The 24,388-nt window shown below is 37.4% G+C and overlaps 2 pseudogenes across 1 annotated transcript in view; both read right to left on the minus strand.

Annotated features, from left to right (window-relative positions):
* LOC114201132 (Y-box-binding protein 1 pseudogene) overlaps positions 1-24,388 on the minus strand; it is a 51,661-nt pseudogene that overhangs the window by 13,672 nt on the left and 13,601 nt on the right. The window lies entirely within an intron of this gene.
* LOC114201133 (26S proteasome regulatory subunit 10B pseudogene) lies at positions 21,765-22,933 on the minus strand (annotated as a pseudogene).

Raw genomic sequence — 24,388 nt, forward strand, 5'->3', positions numbered from 1 at the left:
TCTTCGACGTCAGCCACAGCAACTTCTTCCTAGAAACATCGCCAAAGACAAGGGAAGCAAGGGCAAAAATCAACTTTTGGGACTTCATCAAGATAAAAAGCTTTTGCGCAGCAAAGGAAATAATCAACAAAACCAAAAGACAACCGACAGAATGGGAGAAGATATTTGCAAATGACATATCAGATAAAGGGCTAGTATCCAAAATCTATAAAGAACTTCTTAAACTCAACACCCAAAGAACAAATGATCCAATCAAGAAGTGGGTAGGAGACATGAACAGACACTTTTTCAAAGAAGACATCCAAATGGCCAACAGACACATGAAAAAGTGTTCAATATCGCTCGGCATCAGGGAAATCCAAATCAAAACCTCAATGAGGTATCACCTTACACCAAACAGAATGGCTTAAAATGAACAAGTCAGGAAACGACAGATGTTGGTGGGGATGCAGAGAAAGGGGAACCCTCCTACACTGCTGGTGGGAATGCAAGCTGGTGCAACCACTCTGGAAAACAGCACGGAGTTTCCTCAAAAACATGAAAATAGAGCTACCATACAATCCAGCATTTGCACTACTGAGTATTTACCCCAAAGATACAATGTAGTAACCCGAAGGGTACATGCACCCCAATATTTATAGCAGCAATGTCCACAATAGCCAAACTATGGAAAGAGCCAAGATGTCCATCAGCAGATGAATGGTAAAGAAGATGTGATGTGATATATATATATGATATATATATATATCATATATCATATATCATATATATCATATATATATCATATCATATATCATATATATATCATATATATATGCAATGGAATGTTATGCAGCCAATCAAAAAATAATGAAATCTTGACATTTGCAATGATGTGAATTGAACTAGAGGGTATTATGCTAAGCGAAATAAGTCAATCAGAGAAAGACAACTATCATATGATCTCACTGATATGAGGAATTCTTAATGTCAGGAAACAAATGAGCATTGCTGGAGTGGTGGGGGGTGGAAGGTATGGGGTGGCTGGGTGATAGACATCGGGGAGGGTATGTGCTATGATGAGTGTTGTGAATTGTGTAAGACTAATGAATCACACACCTGTACCTCTGACACAAATAATACATTATATGTTAAAAAAAAATAAAGATAGTAGGAAGGGAAAATTGAAGGGGGAGTGGTTCAGAGGGGGAGATGAATCATGAGAGACTATGGACACTGAGAAACAAACTGAGGCTTCTGGGGGGCAGTGGGGTGGGGGGATGGTTTAGCCTGGTGATGAGTATTAAGGAGGGCATGTATTGAATGGAGCACTGGGTGTTATATGCAAACAATGAATCATGGAACACTACATCAAAAACTAATGATGTAATGTATGGTGACTAACATAACATAATAAAATTAAATTTAAAAAAGAAAAAGATTTAAACACCTGCTTCTGTAGAAAGGCCTGGGAAAGAATCATGATGGAGAATAGAAGTGAAGAGTTTGATTGTGATGGTGAAGAAGAAGACAGAGATTGAGAAGCAGGTGAGACCCCAAATGGGTGCCAGAGGAGTAGGTGCCTATCACCCATTGGAGGGCTGGTGCCTTATCCTTCAGTCCCACTGAGGAAGCCCCTCCTCTCCATATTATCTCATGGCTGCCCTCACCCACATGTGGCTGCAGAGCCCAGTTCTTCTCCCATCTCAGGGCGAGGCATTTGGGTGTCCCTCTCTGGTTTCCCAGCCTCTCCCTCTCCTCTCAATCATCCCCATCAGTGAACAAATGTGTTCTGGGGTCTCCCATGAAAAGCAAACCACTCCTACCAGATACTTCTGCATTTATCTTCTTTTTTTTCTTTAACAAAACTTTTCAAAAGAACTATCCACACTCTGTCTCTCCTTCCTCTCTCCCACTGGCTCTTCCACCTTCTTTAGATGAGCATGAGCTCCAGTGCATTTGCCCTTTTATGTCTGTATTGACCTCTCACAATGACCAACATGGTCTCCTCCTTCAATTCTCTCTTCTCTTGTCTGCTATGACACCATTTTATCTGTTTCCCCTCTTCTATCTCTGACCTCTTTCAGCCTCATCCTGTATGCACTGCCCCTTTCCACGAAATGCCTTTCTGTCAGTCTTCCCATCACCTCAAAGCCATTGCTCCTGAAGGTCCCTCTGCCCACATTACAGCTCTTTACATCTCTCAGGACTCAACACATGGAGACCTTCCCTGACCCCACATCCTAGAGCAGTCTTTCCTACATTTTTTGCTCAGTCACATTACCCACTTATGTCCACCATAGCATAGTACCTAACTATCCTCTTTATATATATTATTCAATTGTTTACAAAATGTTCTCCTACTTGAAGGTAAACACCATGAAGGCAGGAGCCTTATTTGTCTTGCTATCAGTTATACCCTGATATGATGTAGGAACACAATCATATTCACTGAGTGGATGCATACATTTATTTATGAATTCACAAGGAAGAGCTGCATATCAATCCACATAAGCTGGGTTGTGCTAAAAGGAATAAACCAGCCCCAAATCTCTCGGGCTCAAAATAATAAAAGCATACTTTGTTGCTAACATTACAAAACTATTGTACTGTGTGTTTGCAGAAAGTCTTTCTCATTGCAGTCACAAAGGAAGCTCATTGGACAGCCAGCAGGCCAGAGGGAAGAGGAAATCCTGGAGGGTCACACAGCAGCAGTAAAATAGCCCAGCCCCAATTGGTGCATGTCACTTCCACTTAGGACTCACTCCCTAGATTTGCATGGGGGAATGCCAGGTGAGGACCAGCCTTCCGTGTGCCTGGAGGGAAAGGCAAGCCAGGCATCAGAGAAGCAGAGGACTGCCACAGCCACTGAGGGGACACTGGGAGGAGTCAGCCAAAGAGGTGAGAGAAGAGCCAGAAAGAATCCAAAAGGAGGTGGTCAATAATGTCCAGTCCTGCAGAGTGCATCTGCAAGTCTCCATTGCACTTGGTGACTCTAGCACATGACTTTCCAGGAGACTGAAAACAGAAGCCAAATTCAGTGGGTTGGGCCAAAGGGAGGCATGAAGAAATGGAACCATGACAATAGGCAGAACTTTCAGGAAGTGTGATTGGCAAGGAGGGATTGAGGCAGTAATGAGAGACAGAATGAAAGCAGTAATTTCTTAGGTCAAGAGACAAGCAGGTATGCACTATGGGACAGGTTAGAGACCAAGAGGACACAGAAGAGATGGGGAAAAGATGTGTCTCTTCTGCAGAACTTGGGGTGGGACTGGACAGAGGACAGTGAGGGGGAGGGTGCCTCTGATGGGTGGATTGGAAATGGGACAGAGATCCTAAGAGCTCTGGGGGACCCTGATAAGACTCTGCCTATTTTGTCAGCTATTACAGAATTATTATCCCATGCTCTGCTTACTCAACAAAATCAGAAACTGCAGTTGTGAGAGAAGGAGGCCCAGATGACAAATAACTGTTAAAAGAATTTTCCTGGGTCAAGTAATTATTACCCCACAGAGATGGGAAGAATTAAAAGGAGAAGGACACTGCCAACAGTAATCAGAGCACAGATGCTGAGAAAAAGAGGAAGACACATGTCAGGAAAGGAGGTAGATGGAGTGGCCAAAAGTCAGTCCCAAAGGTGGGAGGCCAGGTAGGTGAGGTCAGCACAGAGCCAACCACCACTATCCAGGTCAGCATGGAGGCTGGCAGTGACAGAGCAACTGGCTCCTGTTTGACCAACGGTCAAGGTCAAGGTGACTTTAATAACTGGGTAGGTAAAAGGATCTTAAAAATAAGACAATTTTCTTGGATGTGACATAAAAGCTAAACAAATCATTCAACAGAGGACATGTAAACAGAACTTAATCACCAAGAACCTGGTCATAAAAGGTGTTTCTAAAAGTGTAGAAGAGTGGAGGTGTTGGGGGCAGAGGAAGCGCGGGGGGTAAGGAGCCAGGCCTAACCATACAGCTCAGATGCACCTGAGTCCATGGGTGGGGGCAAGTGGGACACAAGAAACTGAGGACATTTACCTCTGTATCCTCTCACCCCTTTGCAGGCACAACCTCATGTCCTCTAAGGAGCCTGCCATGCTCAGGGCTGCCCTGGTAGCACTTCCCAGAGGAATGCTTCTCAGAACTCTGTCCTGGTTACCAAGGACAGACAAGAATGCTGCAATGCCTCCATCCTAATACTCCTATGTGAACGAATCTGTGTTAAAAAGTGTTTTCTTAGGTGAAGAAACTTTGGCAGTCACTCACAAGGGTTCCATAGGAGATAGACACCAGCTTGCTGATGGATGTTCCTTTATAAGGAAGTGGAGGCTTTTTGTGACTGTCAGCATATACTTTTAGACAATATACAGGTGTGGGTGGGGGTGTGTGCATGTGCACACACACACGCACGCACGTGCACATCTGTGGGGTTGTTTTATTTTTATTTTTTTAAGATTTTATTTATTTATTTGGCAGAGAGAGACAGCGAGAGAGGGAGCACAAGCAGCAGGGTAGAGGGAGAGGGAGAAGGCTTCCCACTGAGCAGGGAGCCCTATGCAGGGCTCGATCCCAGGACCCTGGGATCATGACCTGAGCCAAAGGCAGAGGCTTAATGACTGAGCCACCCAGGTGCCCCTGTGGGTTTTTTTTTTTTTAAGATTTATTTATTTATTTTAAAGAGAGTATGAGTAGGAGTGGGGGCAGAGGGAGAGAGAAAATCTCAAGCAGACTCCCCACTGAGCACAGAGCCCAGTTTCAGGGCTCTATCTCACAACCCTGAGATCATGACCTGAGCTGAAATCAAGAGTCAGACACTTAACTGACTGGGCCACCCAGGTGCCCCCCCTTCTAAAGATTTATTTATTTATTTTTATTTATTTATTTTAGAGAGAGAGATGCATTTTTTATTCTTGAGCATCATAGGGGCAGAAAGGTGGGAACAGAAGAGGTAGGTAGAAAAAGTCAAGCCCACCACCACTCTGATTTTTATAGATGTGGAAAAACTAAAGTAACTGCAAGAATGCTTGCTTTTAAGCAATGACAAGGATTGAAATTCTGAGGAAAATGCATATATTGTGTTTTCATACATTTTCGATATTCGTTAGTGGTACAGATTAGTATTGGGCTTTGTTAATTTTCCTTCCCTAATGCCAAAGTACACTGTGAAGCTTCCACTGCTAATTCTACCTCAAGTAATTACATTTCTCAACACAGAAACAAAATTTTAAATTAATATTCACAGCTTCCAAATCTCTATGATAGGTAGAGCTTTTACTTAGACTAAGAGTTAGCTACTCCAAGATAAGGACTTTTAAAATGGGAGGGGCTTGAAAGGGGGAATAATAGCACATAACATTGCTTCAGCCCTAAATTATGTGTTTTATGTACATTATCTCATTTCATGTCTTGGAATGAGCTGGTTAGATGGTTATTAATAATTTATTTGTTTCAACATAAGAAAATCAACCAGTGCAATAATACACCACATTAATAGAAAGGGGGGTAAGGGGAACATGATTATGTCAATGACACACACACAAAAAAAAAAATTTGACAAAAATCTATCCTCCCATGATAAAAAAAAAAACCTTCAGAAAACTAGAACAAGAAGAGAATTTTCTCAACATGATAAAGGGCATCTATGAAAAACCCACAGCTAACATTATATTCAATGGTGAAAGATTGAAAGTTTTCTCCCTAAGATCAAGAATAGGACAAGGATGTCCACTTTGATTACTGCCATTCAACATTGTGCTGGAAGTACTAACCAGAGCAATTAGGCAAGAAAAATAAATAAAAAGCACCAAAACTGGATGGCAAGAAGTAAAACTATCTATATTCACAAATGACATGATCCTATATGTAAAAACAAAACAAAACAAGAATCCACCACTAGAGCTAATCAATGAATTTGATGATGTTGCATGTTACAAAATTAACACACAAAAATCAGCTGTGTTTCTGTATACTAGCAAGAAAATTTTGAAAAGGAAATTATGAAAATAATTTTATTAACAAAAGTATCCAAAAAATAAAATAAATTTAACCAAGGAATAGATGTAACCAAGGAAATAAAAGACAAGTACACTAAAAATGATAAACATTACTGAAAGAAATTAAGGAATGCTTAAATAAATGTAAAGTATTCTCCATTCATGGACTATAAGATTTAATATTGTTAAGATGTCAATACACCCCAAAGTGATTTACAGATTCAGTGTAATCTCTATCAAAAGCCCAATGAATCAGAAAGAGACAAACCATATGAGACTCTTGACTCCAGGAAACAAACTGAGGGCTGCCAAAAGAGAGGTGGGTGGAGGGATGGGGTGACTGGGTGATGGGCATTAAAGAGGGCACGTGATATGATGAGCACTGGGCGTTATACATAACTAATGAATCAGTCAACACTATATCAAAAAATAATTATGTAGTATACAGTGGCTAACTGAACATAATAAAAAAATCAAGAAAGAAAACAAAACAAAACAGAACAAAAAACTAATGATGTACTATACCTTGGCTTATTGAATTAAAAAAAAAAGCCCAATGACCTTTTTTGAAGAAATGGTAAAACTTATCCTAAAATTCATATGAGATTGCAAGGAATAAAAAATAAAACAATATTGACAAAAAACAAACTTGGAGGACTCATACTTCTTGTATTAGTTTGCTTGGGCTACAACAACAAAATACTACAGACTGTGTGGTTTACATAAGAAAAATTTATTTTGTCACAGCTCTAGAGGTTAAAAGTCAAACACCAATCAACAGGACTGATTTCTTCTGAGGCCTTTCTCCTTGGCTTGTAGATAGCTGTCTTCTCCCTGTGTCTTTGCATGCTCTTTCCTCTGGGCATATTTGTGTCCTAATTTCTTTTTTTTATAAGGACACCAATCATGTTGCATTACAGCCTAAATTAAGATGAGATCTTAACTTAATCATCTCTTTAAAGGCCCTAACTCCAAATACACTCACATTCTAGGGTAGTGGGAGTTAGGACTTCAATATATGAATTTGGAGAGGACACAATTCAGCCCATGACACTTCCCAATTTCACAACTTACCAAAGGTACCGTAATCATAATAGTGTGGCACTGGCATAAGGATAGACATATATAAATAGAATAGAATTGAGAATTGAGAAATAAACCCATACATCTGAGGTCAATTAATTTTTGACAGGCATGTAAGACTATTCAGTGGGGAAAGAATAATCTGATATTTCATTTGCAAATATCTTCTCCCATTCTGTAGGTTCCCTTTTACTTTTTTTGACTATTTCCTTTCCTGTGCAAAAGCTTTTTATCTTGATGAGGTCCTAATCGTTCATTTTTGGTTTTGTTTCCCTTGCCTCTGGAGACACATTTAGGCCTTTCATCCATTTTAAATTTATTTTTGTGTGTGGTTTAAGAAAATGGTCCAGTTCCATTCTTCTTCATGTGGCTGTCCAATTTTCCCAACACCATTTGTTGAAGAGACTTTTTTCATTGTATATTCTTTCCTGCTTTGTTGAAGATTAATTGACCATGTAGTTGCAGGTCAAACTTTTGGGCATTCTTGACATATTGACAATATTAAATCTTTGACTCTGTAAACAGGAGATATCTTTCCATTCATTTTTTAAATTTAATTTAATTTAATTTTTTTTTGTTAGTCACCATACAAAACATCATTAGTTTTGGATGATAATGATCCATGATTCATTGTTTTCATATAACACCCAGTGCTCCATGCAGTACGTGCCCTCCTTAATAGCCATCACCAGGCTAACCCATCTCCCCAGCCCTCCCCTCTAAAACCTTCAGTTTGTTTCTCAGGGCCCATAGTCTCTCATGGTACATCTCCCACTCCGATTTCCCCCCATTCATTTTTCCCTTCCTTCTCCTAATGTTCTCCATGCTATTCCTTATGTTCCACAAATAAGTGAAACCATATGATAATTTACTTTTTCTGCTTGACTTATTTCACTTAGCATAATCTCCTCCAGTCCCAGTTAAGTATTCATCCTTTCTGATGGCAGAGTCATATTCCATTGTATATATGGACCATATCTTCTTTATCCATTCATCTGTTGAAGGGCCTCTCAGATCTTTCCACAGTTTGACTATTGCAGACATTGCTGCTATGAACATTGGGGTGCCTATGGCCCTTCTTTTCACTATATCTGTGTCTCTGGGGTAAATACCCAGTACTGCAATTCCTGGGTTATAGGGTAGCTCTATTTTTAATTTTTTGAAGAACCTCCACAGCATTTTCCAAAGTGGCTATACCAACCTGCATTCCCACCAACAGTGTAAGAAGGTTCCCCTTTCTCCACAACCTCCCCAACATTTGTTGTTTCTTGCCTTGTCAATTTTTGACATTCTAAATCGTGGAAAGTGGTATCTCAATGTGGTTTTTATTTGAATTTCCCTGATGGCTAAGATGATGAACATTTTTTCATGTGTCTGTTAGACATTTGTATGTCTTCTTTGGAGAACTGTCTGTTCATATTCTCTGCCCAATTTTTGACTTGATTATTTGGTTTCTGGGTGTTCAATTTGAGAAGTTCCTTATGGATCTTAGAAATCAGCATTTTGTCTGCAGTGTCATTTGCAAATATCTTCTCCCATTCTGTGGATTGCCATCCAAACCTCACTCAAAAAAAAAAAAAAATAGAAAACTCTTGAATTCACCAACTAACTTTACACCGTAAAGAGCTAGAGAAAAAGCAACAAACAAAGCCTAAGCCATGCATTAGAAGAGAAATAATTAAGATTAAAGCAGAGATCAGTGAATTAGAAACCAGAAACACAGTAGATCAGATAAACGAAACCAGAATCTGGTTCTTTGAAAGAATTAATAAGATTGATAAACCACTGGCCAGACTTATCCAAAAGAAAAGAGAAAGGACCCAAATTAATAAAACTATGAATGAAAGGGGAGAGATCACAACTAACACCAAGGAAATAGAAACAATTATTAGAAATTATCATCAATAACTATATGCCAATAAATTAAGCAACCTGGAAGAAATGGATGCCTTCCTAGAAACCTATAAACTGCCAAGACTGAAACAGGAAGAAATTGACAACATGAATAGGCCAATAACCAGTAACGAAACTGAAGCAGTGATCATAAACCTCCAAAAAAAAAAAAAAAAAAAAGAGTCCAGTCCTGATGGATTCCCTGGGGAATTCCACCAAACATTCAAAGAAGAAATAATACCTGTTCTCCTGAAGCTGTTTCAAAAAATAGAAAGAGAAGGAAAGCTTCCAGACTCATTCTATGAGCATTACCTTAATCCCCAAACCAGGCAAAGACCCCATCAAAAAGGAGAATTTCAGACCGATATCCCTGATGAATATGGATGCCAAAATTCTCAACAAAATCCCAGCTAATAGGATCCAACAATACATTAAAAGGATCATCCACCACGACCAAGTGGGATTTATCCCTGGGATGCAAGGGTGGTTCAACATTCACAAATCAATCAATGTGATAGAACACATTAATAAGAGGAGAGAGGAGAGCCATATGGTCGTCTCAATTGATGCAGAAAAAGCATTTGACAAAATACAGCATCCTTTCCTGATTAAAATTCTTCAGAGTATACGTATAGAGGGAACATTCCTCAATCTCAGAAAATCCATCTATGAAAAAAGCACAGCGAATATCATCCTCAATGGGGAAAAGCTGAAAGCCTTTCCCTTAAGATTAGGAACATGACAAGGATGCCCACTCTCACCACTATTGTTCAACATAGTACTAGAAGTCCTAGCAACAGCAATCAGACAACAAAAAGGAATAAAAGGCATTCAGATTGGCAAAGGAGAAGTCAAACTCTCTTTGCAGATGACATGATACTTTATGTCGAACATCCAAAAGACTCCACCCCCAAATTACTAGAACTCATACAGCAATTCAGTAATGTGGCAGGATACAAAATCAATACACAGAAATCAGTTGCTTTCTTATACACTAACAATGCAACTGTAGAAAGAGAAATTAGATAAATGATTCCATTTACAATAGCATCAAAAACCATAAGATACCTCGGAATAAACCTAACCAAAAAGGTAAAGGAACTATACTCTAGGAACTACAGAACACCCATGAAACAAATTGAAGAAGACATGAAAAGATGGAAAAACATTCCATGCTCATGGATTGGAAGAATAAACATTGTTAAAATGTCTGGTACAGAGCAATCTGTACCTTCAATGCCATCCTGATCAAAATTCCAATGGCATTTTTCAAAGTGCTGGAACAAACAATCCTAAAATTTGTACGGAATCAGAAAAGACCCTGAATCACAAAGGAAATCTTGAAAAAGAAAAACAAATCTGGGGGCATCATGTTGCCGATTTCAAGCTATATTACAAAGCAATGATCACCAATACAGCATGGTCCTGGCACAAAAACAGACATACAGACCAATGGAACAGAATAGAGAGCCCAGATATGGACCCTCAACTCTATGGTCAAATAATCTTTGACAAAGCAGGAAAAAATATGCAATGGAAAAAAGACAGTCTCTTCAATAAATGGTGCTGGGAAAATTGGACAGCCACATGCAGAAGAATGAAACTTGATTATTCTCTAACACCATACACAAAGATAAAATCAAAATGGATGAAAGACCTCAATGTGAGACAGGAATCCATCAAAATCTTAGAGGAGAACATAGGCAGTAACCTCTTCAACATCGGCAACAGCAACTTCTTTCAAGACACATCTTCAAAAGCAAAGGAAACAAAAGCAAAAATGAACTTTTGGGACTTCATCAAGATAAAAAGCTTCTGCACAACAAAGGAAACTAATCAAAACAAAGATATCTTTCCATTCACTTATTCTTTCTTTCAGCAATGTTTTGTAGTTTTCACTGTATAAGTCTTTCACATCCTTGATTAAATTTATTTCTAGGTATTTTATTCTTTTGGATGCTATTGATTATTATTTGTTGTAAATGGAATTGCATTCATAACTTTCTGTTCAGATTAGTCTTCACTGGTGTATAGAAGTGCAACAAATTTTTATATGTTGATGTTATGCCCTGCAACTTTGCTGAATTTATTTATTGGCTGTAGATTTTTTGTGTGGATTCTTTACACATTCTATATATAGAATCAAGTAACTGTGAATAGGTTTAGTAATTATTGATTTTATGTTGGTAATTATAAATTTTACATTGCTAAGTGATTTTTTTTTTTTTTTGGTTTCTTGTTGAAGAGTATTGAGCTTTATCCTGGAAGGTAATAAATTTTCCTAAGGATAATGTTGAGCCTGAAGAGGCTTGTATTTGCCTTTCTTAATGTATCTAGATTAGTCTTTCTTAGCCATGGTTTCTAATCTGAACCACAGAATGCAAAAAATAAAAAATGTTTTTAGTGAATTTTTTTCTCAATTTCCTGATGATAGTAATAACTACTAACATCTTAGATACATAGAATGGAGAAATGAAATTCATTATGTACAATGGATGGTTTGGAGCATTAGCACTTAATTCTCTTGAACAATCTCAGTAAGAGATTATAAAGAATTTATCAAACTCAACACCATAAAAACAAAAAACCCAGTCAAAAAATGGGCAGAAGATGTGAAAAGATATTTCTCCAAAGAAGACATAGAAATGGCTAATAGACACATGAAAAAATGCTCAACATTACTCAACATCAGGGAAATACAAATCAAAACCACAATGAAATACCACCTCACACATGTCAGAATGGCTAAAATTAACAACTCAGGAAATGACAGATGTTGGCTAGGATGCAGAGAAAGGGGAACCCTCTTACAATGTTGATGGAAATGCAAACTGGTACAGCCACTCTGGAAAACAGAGGTTCTTCAAAAAGTTAAAAATACAGCTACCCCATGACCCAGCAACTGGATACAAACATAGTGATTCGAAGGGGCACATACACCCCAATATTTATAGCACACTATCTACAATAGCCAAAATATGGAAAGAGCCCAAATGTCCATCAACTGATAAATGGATGAAGAAGATGTGGTATATATATACATAATGAACTCAGCCATCAAAAAGAATGAAATCTTGCCATTTGCAACAATGTGGATAGAACTAGAGTGTATTATGCTGAGTGAAATAAGTCAGTAGAGAAAGACAAATACCATATGATTTCATTCATATGTGGAATTTAAGAAATAAAACAGATGAACATAGGGGAAGGGAAGGAAAAATAAAATAAGATAAAGGGACACCTGTGCGGCTCAATCAGTTGAACATCCAACTCTTGGTTTTGGTTCAGGTCATGATCTTGGGGCTGTGGGATTGGGCCTGCATAGGGCTCTGCACTTAGCATGGAGTCTGTTTGTGCCTCTCCCTCTCCTTTTGCCCAACCCCCTGCTCACTCTCTCTCTCTCTTTCTCTCAAATAAATAAAATCTTAAAAAATAAAATAAAATATTAAAAACAGAGAGGGAGGCAAATCATAAGAGATTATTAACACTAGGGAGCTAACTGAGGGCTGCTAGAGGGGAGGTGGGTGGGGGATGGAGTAAATGTGTGATGAGCATTAATGAGGGCACTTGTAATGAGCCCTGGGTGTTATACACAAGTGATGAATCACTAAATTCTACCCCTGAAACTAATACTACACTGTATGTTAACAAATTACAATTTAAATAAAATCTTGAAAGAAAAAAAAGATGTTCATTAAAAATAAAAGAGGAATACCCAAAATATATCTAAAGATTCAGTAGGATTTTTTTGCAAGAATATACCAATCCTGGGTGCCTGATGGCTCAGTTGGTTAAGTGTCTGCCTTCAGCTCAGGTCATAATCCCAGGGTCCTGGGATTGAGCCCTGCATAGGGCTCCCTGCTCAGCTGGGAGTCTGCTTTTCCCTCTCCTTCTGCCAGTCCCTCTGCTGCTCCCTCTGCTTGTGCTCTCCTTCCTTCTCTGTCAAATAAATAAATATATTCTTTAAAAAAAAAGAATAAAACAATCCTAAGATTCACATGGCATTGTAAGGAAATCTAATAGTCAAATAAAATTGAAAAAGAAGAGCAAAGTCAGAGGACTTACACATCTCAATTTCAAAACTTACAACAAAGCTATAGTAATCAAAACGGTGTCCTGCTGGCATAAAAATAGACATATAGAACAATGGAATAAACTTGAGAATCTAGGAATAAGCCTATATATTTGTGACCAGTTGGTTTTATCAGTGATGTCAAGACAGTCATCCTAGGGGAAACGAATAGGCAAACAAGTGGTGCTGGGACTAGACCTCCATAAGCAAAAAAATGAAGTTGGACCTCTACCTCACACCATATACAAAAATCAACTCAAAATTAGTCAAAGATCTAAATATATACCTAAGATGTAAAACTCTGGGATAAAAAACATTGAGGTAAGTCTCCATACCTTGGATTTGACAATGTACTCTTAGACATAACTTCAAAAACAGGAGCAAAAAAGAAAAAAGGATAGATTGGATTTGTCTAAATCAAAAAACTTTTGTGAATCAAAAAACATTATCAAGAAAGTGAAAAGACAGTCTAAACAATGGGATGAAATATTTGCAAATCATATATTTGATAGGGTCTATTATCAATAATAAAGATTTCTCACAACTCAACTACAAAAAGACAAAAAAAAAAAACCCAGCTAAATTACAAGCAAATAACTTGAATATACCTTATGCCAAAGAAGATATACAAATAGCAAACAAGCATTAGTTATTAAGGAAATGTAAATCAAAACCACAATGATACCTCTTCATACCCATTAGGTTGGCCATAAAACACACACACACACACACACACACACACACACACACTCACAGACACACAATAACAAGTGCTGGTAAGAATTTGGAAAAATTGGAACCCTCATATATTGCTGGAATTGTAAAATACTGCAGTCACTGTGGAAAACAATTTGGTGCTTTCTCAAAAAGTTAAAACAAAATTACCATATGACCTTGCAATTCTACAACTTGGTATATGCCTAAAGGAATGTAAATACATATCATAGACAAATTTGTACACAAATGTTTATAACAACACAAATCACAATAACCAAAAGTAGAAACAACCCAAATGTCTATCAGTGGATGAATAGCTAAACAAAATTCATGCAATGAAATACTCTTAAACCATAAAAAACATGACATACATGCTACAGTGTGGATGAACCTCCAAAACATTATGCTAGGTGGAAAAAGCCAGACACAAAAAGTCACATATTATTTTATCCTTATTTATTAAATACCCAGAATAGATAAATCCTAGTGGTAGAACAAAAATGCAATTTCCAGGTGCTGAAAGCTGAAGGCAGAGAGGAAAGAGGAGCAATTGCTTAATGGATATGAGGTTTTACTTTGAAGTGATAGAAACATTTTAGAACTGGATAGAGGTGGTAGTTGAACAACACTGCAAATATACTAAACGCCACTGAATTGTTCACTTTTAAAAAATGGTTAATTTTACGCTATATGGATTTTATCTCAATAAATGAAATGGGGATGGGTATTAAGGAGGGCACGTGTTGTGATAAGCACTGGATGTTATACGCAGCTAATGAATCATTGAACACTACATCAAAAACTAATGAGGTACTATAACAGTGGCTAACCGAACATAATTACTAAATAAATAAATAAATAAATGAGGGAAAAGTAAAGGGATGGAGAAATATACACTCTTCTAATACTAATCAAAAGGCAGCTGGAGCAGCTATATTAATTTCAAACAAATCAGACTTCAGAACAAGGAAAGTTATCAGGAAAAATAAGAGATGTTATATAAAGTGACCAATTATCAAAGAATTTATAACAATCTTTGACAAATAAACCTAGCAAGGGAGCATCAAAATACATGAGAAAAAAACTGACAGGACTACCAAGAAAAATAGACAATCCACTATTATAGTTGGAAACTTCAATGTCATCCTTTCAGTTATTGATAGATCAATCAAATCAGATATAGCACAATCGAACAACTTTGATCTACTCCAAATAGAAACAGAACACTTATTCTTATCAAGCTTGAATGAATATTCACCAGGATATACCACATTCTGGACCATAAAATACACTTTAACAAATATAAAAGAATAAAAATCTTACAAAATGTTTCTCAGATTACAATGGAACTAAGCTAGAAATCAATAACAAAAGCATAGCTGGACTATATTTGGAAATTAAACTTATTAACTTCTAAATATCACATGAGTCAAAGAAGTATAGAGAGAAACTTGAAAATATTTTGAACTAAATGAAAATGCAACTTTTCTGTGAGGTGCAATGAAAGCAGTGGTTAGAAGGAAATATAGAGCATTAAATAGATATATTGGAAAAGAACTAAAGTCAATAATCTAATAAACTTTCACCTTAAAAAAAACAAGAGAAAAAAGCAATTGAATTCTAAAAAAAAACAGAAGAAAAGAATAAAAATTAGAACATAAGTATATAAAATTGGAGGTGGGAAAACAATAGAGAAAATCAATGAAACCAAGAGCTGATTTCTTTAAATATCAATAAAAATCATGGAATTCTAGCCTGGCTTAACAAGGATGAAAGAGAGAAGGCATGAATTACCAATATCGGAAATGAAAAGGGGATTACCACTGCTGATCCCATGACATTAAAAGGTTAATAAAGGAATACAATGAACAACACTATGTCCACATATTAGTTAGCTTAAATAGATCAATTCCTTGAAGGATATATATTATAAAAACTCAAAGAAGGGTAAACATATAATTGAATAGACCACTGCATACTAAAGAATTGATTAACTAATAACCTTCCAGATAAGAAGTCACCAGGCCCAGATGTTTTCATGGGTGAATCCTACCAAACATTTAGGGAAGAAATGAAACGAATTACCCCCCCTCTTACAGAAAATAGAAGCAGAGGAAATATTTTTTAACTCATTCCATGAGGCCAGCATTATCCTAATTCCAAAGCAAGTTAAAGATATTATGAGAAAAAAAAAACTACAAATTGGTGCCATTGATGCAAAACTCCTCAACAAAATGTTAGCAAATTGAATTCCACAATGTATACAGAATTATACAATACTACCCAGAGGGATTTATTCCAGATATGCAAGACTGGTTCAATATTTGGAAATCAATTAGTGTAATTTACCACATCAACAGGCTAAAGAAGAAAATTCATATGATCATACCAAGTGATGCAGAAAAAAAGTTTTGACAGTATAAAGGAATGAAATACTGACATGTATAACAGCATGGATGAATCTCAAAAACACTATTCAGAAGGAAAAAAGCCAGACTCATAGGAATATATACTGTCAGATTCCATTTACATGAAACTCTAAAGAAGATAAATCTAATCTTTGATAGAAATCAAAACAGTAGCTTCCTTGGGTTGGAGGGACTAACTGCAAATGCGCTTTAGCACTTTCTGCAGTGATATATAGGATCTGTGTCATGATAAGGCTATAGGTTACATGGGCATGTGCATTTGTCAAACTCTACATTTAAGATCTGTGAATTAAAGTATACTTCAATAAAATAAAGGTTTCATAAAGAAAAAATGGGCACTCTATAAAGGAATGTTAATAAGTGATTGGCATTGTTCTCAATATTATTTTTATTTTTTTAAATCAGGGGATTCTTTTTTCAACCAATATAATTTGTATTTTAAAGAGTATCTAGGATATAGAGGCTATCAATAATTGTTTGTTGTTGGGTTAATGACTGAGTGGGAATATTCAAAGGTATACTTCAAATTATCTTCAGTTCTGTGAATTCCATTTACTAAATAAAAATAATTTCTTTTCACAGTTACTCTGACAAGTAAATGATACATTACATATTACACAAACTGCTCTGTAATGGTGGTGGTGGTGATGGTGGTGATGGTGGTGGTCAGAGGTGTGATTGAGATTGCGTTGCATGCTGTTGATGCTCTTGAAAATCTAATCTCACCATCAATGGTGCCTCCATTTTTCTGCGGGAATAAAATCTTTGCCTCCATACCTCTTCTATAAGTGGGTCTGTATGTAAAACCTCCAAAGACTGATGGGAAATGATGGTACTATTCTGAAAGTCCTATAATACAGTTAACAATAAACCTTGGTCTCTCATCCCTTACTCCACAGTGACAGAAGACAAAGAGCCCTTAAATATTTATATGTTCTGTTTAGGGCTTCACTCTGACCAAGATGATTAACAATGTACCTTGATGTATACAATATGTAAATTAATATGATATAGTCCTAGAAAAAGCAAATAAATTTCTGAAAATTAAATCCTATTTTTTGTTATTATATCCTAGGGAGTTTTTATTTTTAATTTTTTTAATTTTTTATTTTTTCCCCAGCTGCTGTGCATGTTGTGTTTTTTTAAAATTTTTTTCTTGTTATGTTAATCACCATACATTACATCATTAGTTTTTGATTTAGTGTTCCATGATTCATTGTTTGTGCATAACACCCAGTGCTCCACGCAGAATGTGCCCTCTTTAATACCCATCACCAGGCTAACCCATCCCCCCACCGCCCTCCCCTGTAGAACTCTCAGTTTGTTTTTCAGAGTCCATCATCTACCATGGTTCTTCTCCCCCTCCGACTTATTCCCCTTCATTCTTCCCCTCCTGCTATCTTCTTCTTTTTTTGTGCTTAACATATACTGCATTGTTTCTTTCAGAAGTACAGATCTGTGATTCAACAGTCTTGCACAATTCACAGCACTCACCATAGAACATACTCACCCCAATGTCTATCACCCAGCCACCCCAGCCCTCCCACCCCCCACCACTCCAGTAACACTCAGTTTGTTTCCTGAGATTAAGAATTCCTCATATCAGTGAGGATATGAGGAATAACATAACATAACAGCATAACACCCTCCAGTTTCATCCACGTTGTTGCAAACTGCAAAATCTCATTCCTTTTGATGGCTGCATAATATTCCATTGGGCATATATACCACATCTTCTTTATCCATTCATCTGTCCATGGACATCTTGGCTCTTTCCACAGTTTGGCTATTGTGGACATAGCTGCTATAAACATTGGGGTGCACGTACCCCTTCGGATGACTACATTTGTATTTTGGTGATAAATACCCAGTAGTGCAATTGAGGATCGTATGGTAGGTCTATTTTCAACTATTTGAGGAACCTCCATACTGATTTCCAGAGTGGTTGCACCAGCTTGCATTCCCACCAACAGTGTAGGAGGGTTCCCCTTTCTCCGCATCCACGCCAACATCTGTCGTTTCCTGACTTGTTCATTTTAGCCATTCTGAATGGTGTGAGGTGGTATGTCATTGAAGTTTTGATTTGGATTTCCCTGATGCCGAGTGATGCTGAGCACTTTTTCATGTGTCTGTTGGCCATTTGGATGTCTTCTTTGGAAAAATGTCTGTTCATGTCTTCTGCCCATTTCTTGATTGGATCATTTGTTCTTTGGGTGTTGAGTTTGATAAGGTCTTTATAGATCTTGGATACCAGCCCTTTATCTGTAGTGTCATTTGCAAATATCTTCTCCCATTCTGTCAGTTGTCTTTTGGTTTTGTGGACTGTTTCTTTTGCTGTGCAAAAGCTTTTTATCTTGATGAAATCCCAAGAGTTCATTTTTGCCCTGGCTTCCCTTGCCTTTGGCGATGTTTCTAGGAAGAAGTTGCTGCGGCTGAGGTCGAAGAGGTTGCTACCTGTGTTCTCCTTTAGGATTTGGATGGACTCCTGTCTCACGTTTGGGTCTTTCAACCATTTGGAGTCTATTTTTGTGTGTGGTGTAAGGAAATGGTCCAGTTTCATTCTTCTGCATGTGGCTGTCCAATTTTCCCAACACCAATTGTTGAAGAGACTGTCTTTTTTCCATTGGACATTCTTTCCTGCTTTGTTAAAGATGAGTTGACCATAGAGTTGAGGGTCCATTTCTGGGCTCTCTCTTCTGTTCGATTGATCTATGTGTCTGTTTTTGTGCCAGTACCATATTGTCTTGATGATGACAGCTTTGTAATAGAGTTGGAAATCCGGAATTGTGATGCTGCCAGCTTTGCTTTTTTTTTTTCAATATTCCTCTGGCTATTCGGGATCTCTTCTGGTTCCATACAAATTTTAGGATTATTTGTTCCATTTCTTTGAAAAAAGTGGATGGTATTTTGATGGGGATTGCATTGAATGTGTAGATTGCTCTAGATAGCATTGACATCTTCACAATGTTGGTTCTTCCAATCCATGAGCATGGAATGTTTTTCCATTTCTTTGTGTCCTCTTCAAATTCTTTCATGGGTATTTTATAGTTTTCTGAGTACAGATCCTTTGCCTCTTTGGTTAGATTTATTCCTAGGTATCTTATGGTTTTGGGTGCAACTGTAAATGGGATCGACCCCTTGATTTGTCTCTCTTCTGTCTTGTTGTTGGTATATAGGAATGCCATTGATTTCTGTGCATTGATTTTATATCCTGCTACTTTACTGAATTTCTGTGTGAGTTCTAGCAGCTCTGGGGTGGAGTCTTTTGGGTTTTCCACATACAGTATCATATCATCTGCAAAGAGTGAGAGTTTGACTTCCTCTTTGCTGATTTGGATGCCTTTGATTTCTTTTTGTTGTCTGATTGCTGTGGCTAGGACTTCTAATACTATGTTGAATAGCAGTGGTGAGAGTGGACATCCCTGCCGCGTTCCTGACCTTAGGGGGAAAGCTCTCAGCTTTTCCCCATTGAGAATGATATTCGCTGTAGGTTTTTCATAGATGGCTTTTATGATATTGAGGTATGTACCCTCTATCCCTATACTCTGAAGAGTTTTGGTCAAGAAAGGATGCTGTACTTTGTCAAATGCTTTTTCTGCATCTATTGAGAGGATCATATGATTCTTGTTCTTTCTTTTCTTAATGTATTGTATCACGTTGATTGATTTGCGGATGTTGAACCAACCTTGCAGCCCAGGGATAAATCCCACTTGGTCATGGTGAATAATCCTTTTCATGTATTGTTGGATCCTATTGGCTAGTATTTTGGTGAGAATTTTTGCATCCATGTTCATCAAGGATATTGGTCTGTCATTCTCCTTTTTGATGGGGTCTTTGTCTGGTTTTGGGATCAAGGTAATGGTGGCCTTATAAAATGAGTTTGGAAGTTTTCCTTCCATTTCTATTTTTTGGAACAGTTTCAGGAGAATAGGTATTAATTCTTCTTTAAATGTTTGGTAGAATTCCCCTGGGAAGCCATCTGGCCCTGGGCTTTTGTTTCTTGGGAGATTTTTGATGACTGCTTCAATTTCCTTAGTGGTTATAGGTCTGTTCAGGTTTTCTATATCTTCCTGGTTCAGTTTTGGTAGTTGATACATCTCTAGGAATGCACCCATTTCTTCCAGGCTATCTAATTTGCTGGCATAGAGTGGCTCATAATATGTTCTTATAATTGTTTTTATTTTTTTGGTGTTGGTTGTAGTCTCTCCTCTTTCATTCATGATTTTGTTGATTTGGGTCATTTCTCTTTTCTTTTTGATAAGTCTGGCCAGGGGTGTCTAAATCTTGTTAATTCTTTCAAAGAACCAGCTCCTAGTTTTGTTGATCTGTTCTACTGTTCTTTTGGTTTCTAGTTCATTGATTTCTGCTCTGATCATTATTATTTCTCTTCTCCTGCTGGGTTTAGGCTTTATTTGCTGTTTTTTCTCTAGCTCCTGTAGGTGTAGGGTTAGGTTGTGTATTTGAGACCTTTCTTGTTTCTTGAGAAAGGCTTGCATTGCTATATACTTTCCTCTTAGGACTGCCTTTGCTGTATCCCAAAGATTTTGAACAGTTGTGTTTTCATTTTCATTGATTTCCATCAATTTTTTTAATTCTTCTTTAATTTCCTGGTTGGCCCATTCATTCTTTAGTAGGATGCTCTTTAGCCTCCATGTATTTGAGTTCTTTCTGACTTTCCTCTTGTGATTGAGTTCCAGTTTCAAAGCATTGTGGCCTGAAAATATGCAGGGAATAATCCCAATCTTTTGGTAGCGGTTGAGACCTGATATGTGACCTAGGATGTGATCAATTCTGGAGAATGTTCCATGGGCACTAGAGAAGAATGTGTATTCCATTGCTTTGGGATGGAATGTTCTGAATATGCCTGTGAAGTCCATTTGGTCCAGTGTTTCATTTAAAGTCTTTATTTCCTTGTTGATCTTTTGCTTAGATGATCTGTCCATTTCTGTCAGAGGGGTGTTAAAGTCCCCCACTATTACTGTATTGTTGTCAATGTGTTTCTTTGCTTTTGTTATTAATTGCCTTATATAATTGGCTGCTCCCATGTTAGGGGCATAGATATTTACAATTGTTAGATCTTCTTGTTGGATAGACCCTTTAAGGAGGATATAGTGTCCTTCTTCATCTCTTATTACAGTCTTTGTTTTAAAATCTAATTTGTGTGATATAAGGATTGCCACCCCAGCTTTCTTTTGGTGTCCATTAGCATGGTAAATGGTTTTCCACCCCCTCACTTTCAATGTGGGGGTGTCTTTGGGTCTAAAATGAGTCTCTTGCAGACACCATATTGATGGGTCTTGTTTTTTAATCCAATCTCTTTTAATCCAATCTGTCTTTTGATTGGGGCATTTAGCCCATTTACATTCAGGGTAACTATTGAAAGATATGAATTTAGTGCCGTTGTATTGCCTGTAAGGTGACTGTTACTGTATATTGTCTGTGTTCCTTTCTGATCTATGCTGCTTTTAGGCTCTCTCTTTGCTTAGAGGACCCCTTTCAAGATTTCTTGGAGGGCTGGTTTCGTGTTTGCAAATTCCTTTAGTTTTTGTTTGTCCTGGAAGCTTTTTATCTCTCCTTCTATTTTCTTTTTTTTTTTTATTTTCCTTAACTTTATTTTTACATTAAGCCCGGTATCTGTCATGCAGCCATCAAAAACCTTCCAGTAAATTACACAGGTTTGTAGTCCAATTTAGACTCTAGCTTCTTAGAATCAGCCACTTTTCTGACTGCTTTCGTGAAGTCTTCCTGTACTACAATTCATGATCAGCACGAATTGCAAACAACCTGCTTCAGTACAAACATTTCTCAGGTCTGCTCCATTAAAGCCATCTGAAAGTTTCACAATTGTTTCATAATCTATTTCACCATGCTTTGTAATCGGACCTGCATGAATTTTCAATATATCTAATCTTGCTTGTTTGTTTGGTAAATCAGTATGTATTTTTCTATCTAATCTTCCTGGACGAAGCAAAGCAGGATCCAGTGTATCTGGTCTGTTTGTAGCCATGATCATTTTAACTCTTTGTAGAGTATCAAATCCATCCATTTGATTCGGTAACTCCATCAAAGTTCTCTGATCTCTCTATCAGCTGAAGTACCCTCAGAAAACCGACGACCACCAATAGCATCTATTTCATCCATAAAAATAATGCAGGGTTAGTGATCCCTGGCATAATTAAACATTTCTCTGATCAAACGAGCACTTTCACCAATGTACTTGTCTACAATAGAACTAGATACAACCTTTAAGAAATTGTAGTCCAGCTGGCTAGCAACAGCTCATGCCAAGAGTGTTTTTCCTGTGCCTGGTGGTCCATATAACAAACAGCCTTTTGGAGCTATTATTCCTACACGCTGGAATAATTCTGGGTTTGTAAGAGGTAATTCTATCACCTCTCTTAATTCCCGAATCTGTTCTGATAGTCCCCCAATCTCAGAATAAGAAACATTCTTAGGGTCCTCATGAGACATGTTGTAGACCAATGGATCCACCTCTCTTGGCAAATATCTCATGATAGTTAGTGTAGTCATATCCAAAGCAACTCTTGTTCATGGCCTCAGCTTACTTTTATCAAGCTGTTGACAACAACCCACAACATATCTTGGTCCATTTGTAGCTTTAACAATGAATTTTTCTTCAGTTAGTTGCTTAAGTACTTCACCCACAATCTGTCCAACATTCTGTAGGGCCTTCAGATCATTTTCAGACTTTTCATACTGCTTGGTAAGTTCTTTTAATTGTTCCCTTAACTCCTTGAGGTGGCTGTCGATCTCCCTGTGCTCCGGCAGCTCTCTCCTTCTATTTTCAATGACAGCCTAGATGGATATAGTATTCCTGGCTGCATATTTTTCTCATTTAGTGCTCTGAATATATCATACCAGTCCTTTCTGGCCTGCCAGGTCTCTGTGGATAGGTCTGTTGCCAATCTAATGTTTCTACCATTGTAGGTTACATATCTCTTCTCCTGAGCTGCTTTCAGGATTTTCTCTTTGTCTCTGAGACTCGTAAGTTTTACTATTAGATGTCAGGATGTTGACCTATTTTTATTGACTTTGAGAAGGGTTCTCTGTGCCTCCTGGATTTTGATGCCTTTTTCCTTCCCCACATTAGGGAAGTTCTCTGCTATAATTTGCTCCAATATACCTTCTGCCCCTCTCTCTCTTTCTTCTTCTTCTGGGATCCCAATTATTCTAATGTTGTTTTCATCTTATTGTATCGCTTATCTCTCGAATTCTGCCCTCGTGATCCTGTAGTTGTTTATCTCCCTTTTTCTCAGCCTCTTTATTTTCCATCATTTGGTCTTCTATATTGCTGATTCTCTCTTCTGCCTCATTTAGCCTAGCAGTTAGTGCCCCCATTTTTTATTGCACCTCATTAATAGCCTTTTTGATTTCGACTTGGTTAGATTTTAGTTCTTTTATTTCTCCAGAAAGCGTTTCTCTAATAACTTCCATGCTTTTTTCAAGTCCAGCTAGTATCTTTAAAGTCATGATTCTGAACTCTAGGTCTGACATCGTACTAATGTCCGTATTGAGTAGGTCCCTGGCAGACAGTACTACCTCTTGTTCTTTTTGCTGAGGTGATTTTTTTCGTCTTGTCATTTTGTCCAGAGGAGAATAGATGAATGAGAGAACAAAATGCTAACAGGTTAACAACGTCCCCAGCAAATATACTCTAATCAAATCAGAAAAGACCTGAAACCAGGGGAAAGGAAAGGGAAAGAAAGAAAAAAGAAAGAGAAGGAAAAAAAAAGGAAAGGATAAAAATAAACAAAAACAGAACTAAACAAAAAAAACAGAATATGATCAAATATGATCAGGCTAGTGCATAGATCAGTGCCACACACTAGATTTTGGGCGTGTTTTGGTCTGTTAGAAGAAAGTGCCTCCTAAAATTTTAAAGGAAGAAAGACTTATATATGTACAAAATAAGGGTTGATACAATGAAGGGATGGATGATGACTGTAAAGATGAAAATTATAAAAGATTTTATAAAAGAAATTGATAAGATAAGAAGTTGTTTGAAAAAAGAAAGAAGAAGATTTAAAAACAAAACAAGGGAGAGAATGTGATCAGGCAGGAGACTAGAACAAAGCCATACACTAGTGATTTAGGGTATATTTTGGTCTGTTAGAAGAAACTGTATCTCAAAATTTTAAAGAGAGAACAACATATATATATATATATATATATATATATATATATATATATGCCAAAAATAAGGGTAAC

The sequence above is a fragment of the Eumetopias jubatus genome, unplaced genomic scaffold, assembly GCF_037043125.1.
Source record: "Eumetopias jubatus isolate StellerSeaLion01/CBP00866 unplaced genomic scaffold, mEumJub1_p1.0 scaffold_3, whole genome shotgun sequence".
NCBI classification, from domain to species: domain Eukaryota; kingdom Metazoa; phylum Chordata; class Mammalia; order Carnivora; family Otariidae; genus Eumetopias; species Eumetopias jubatus.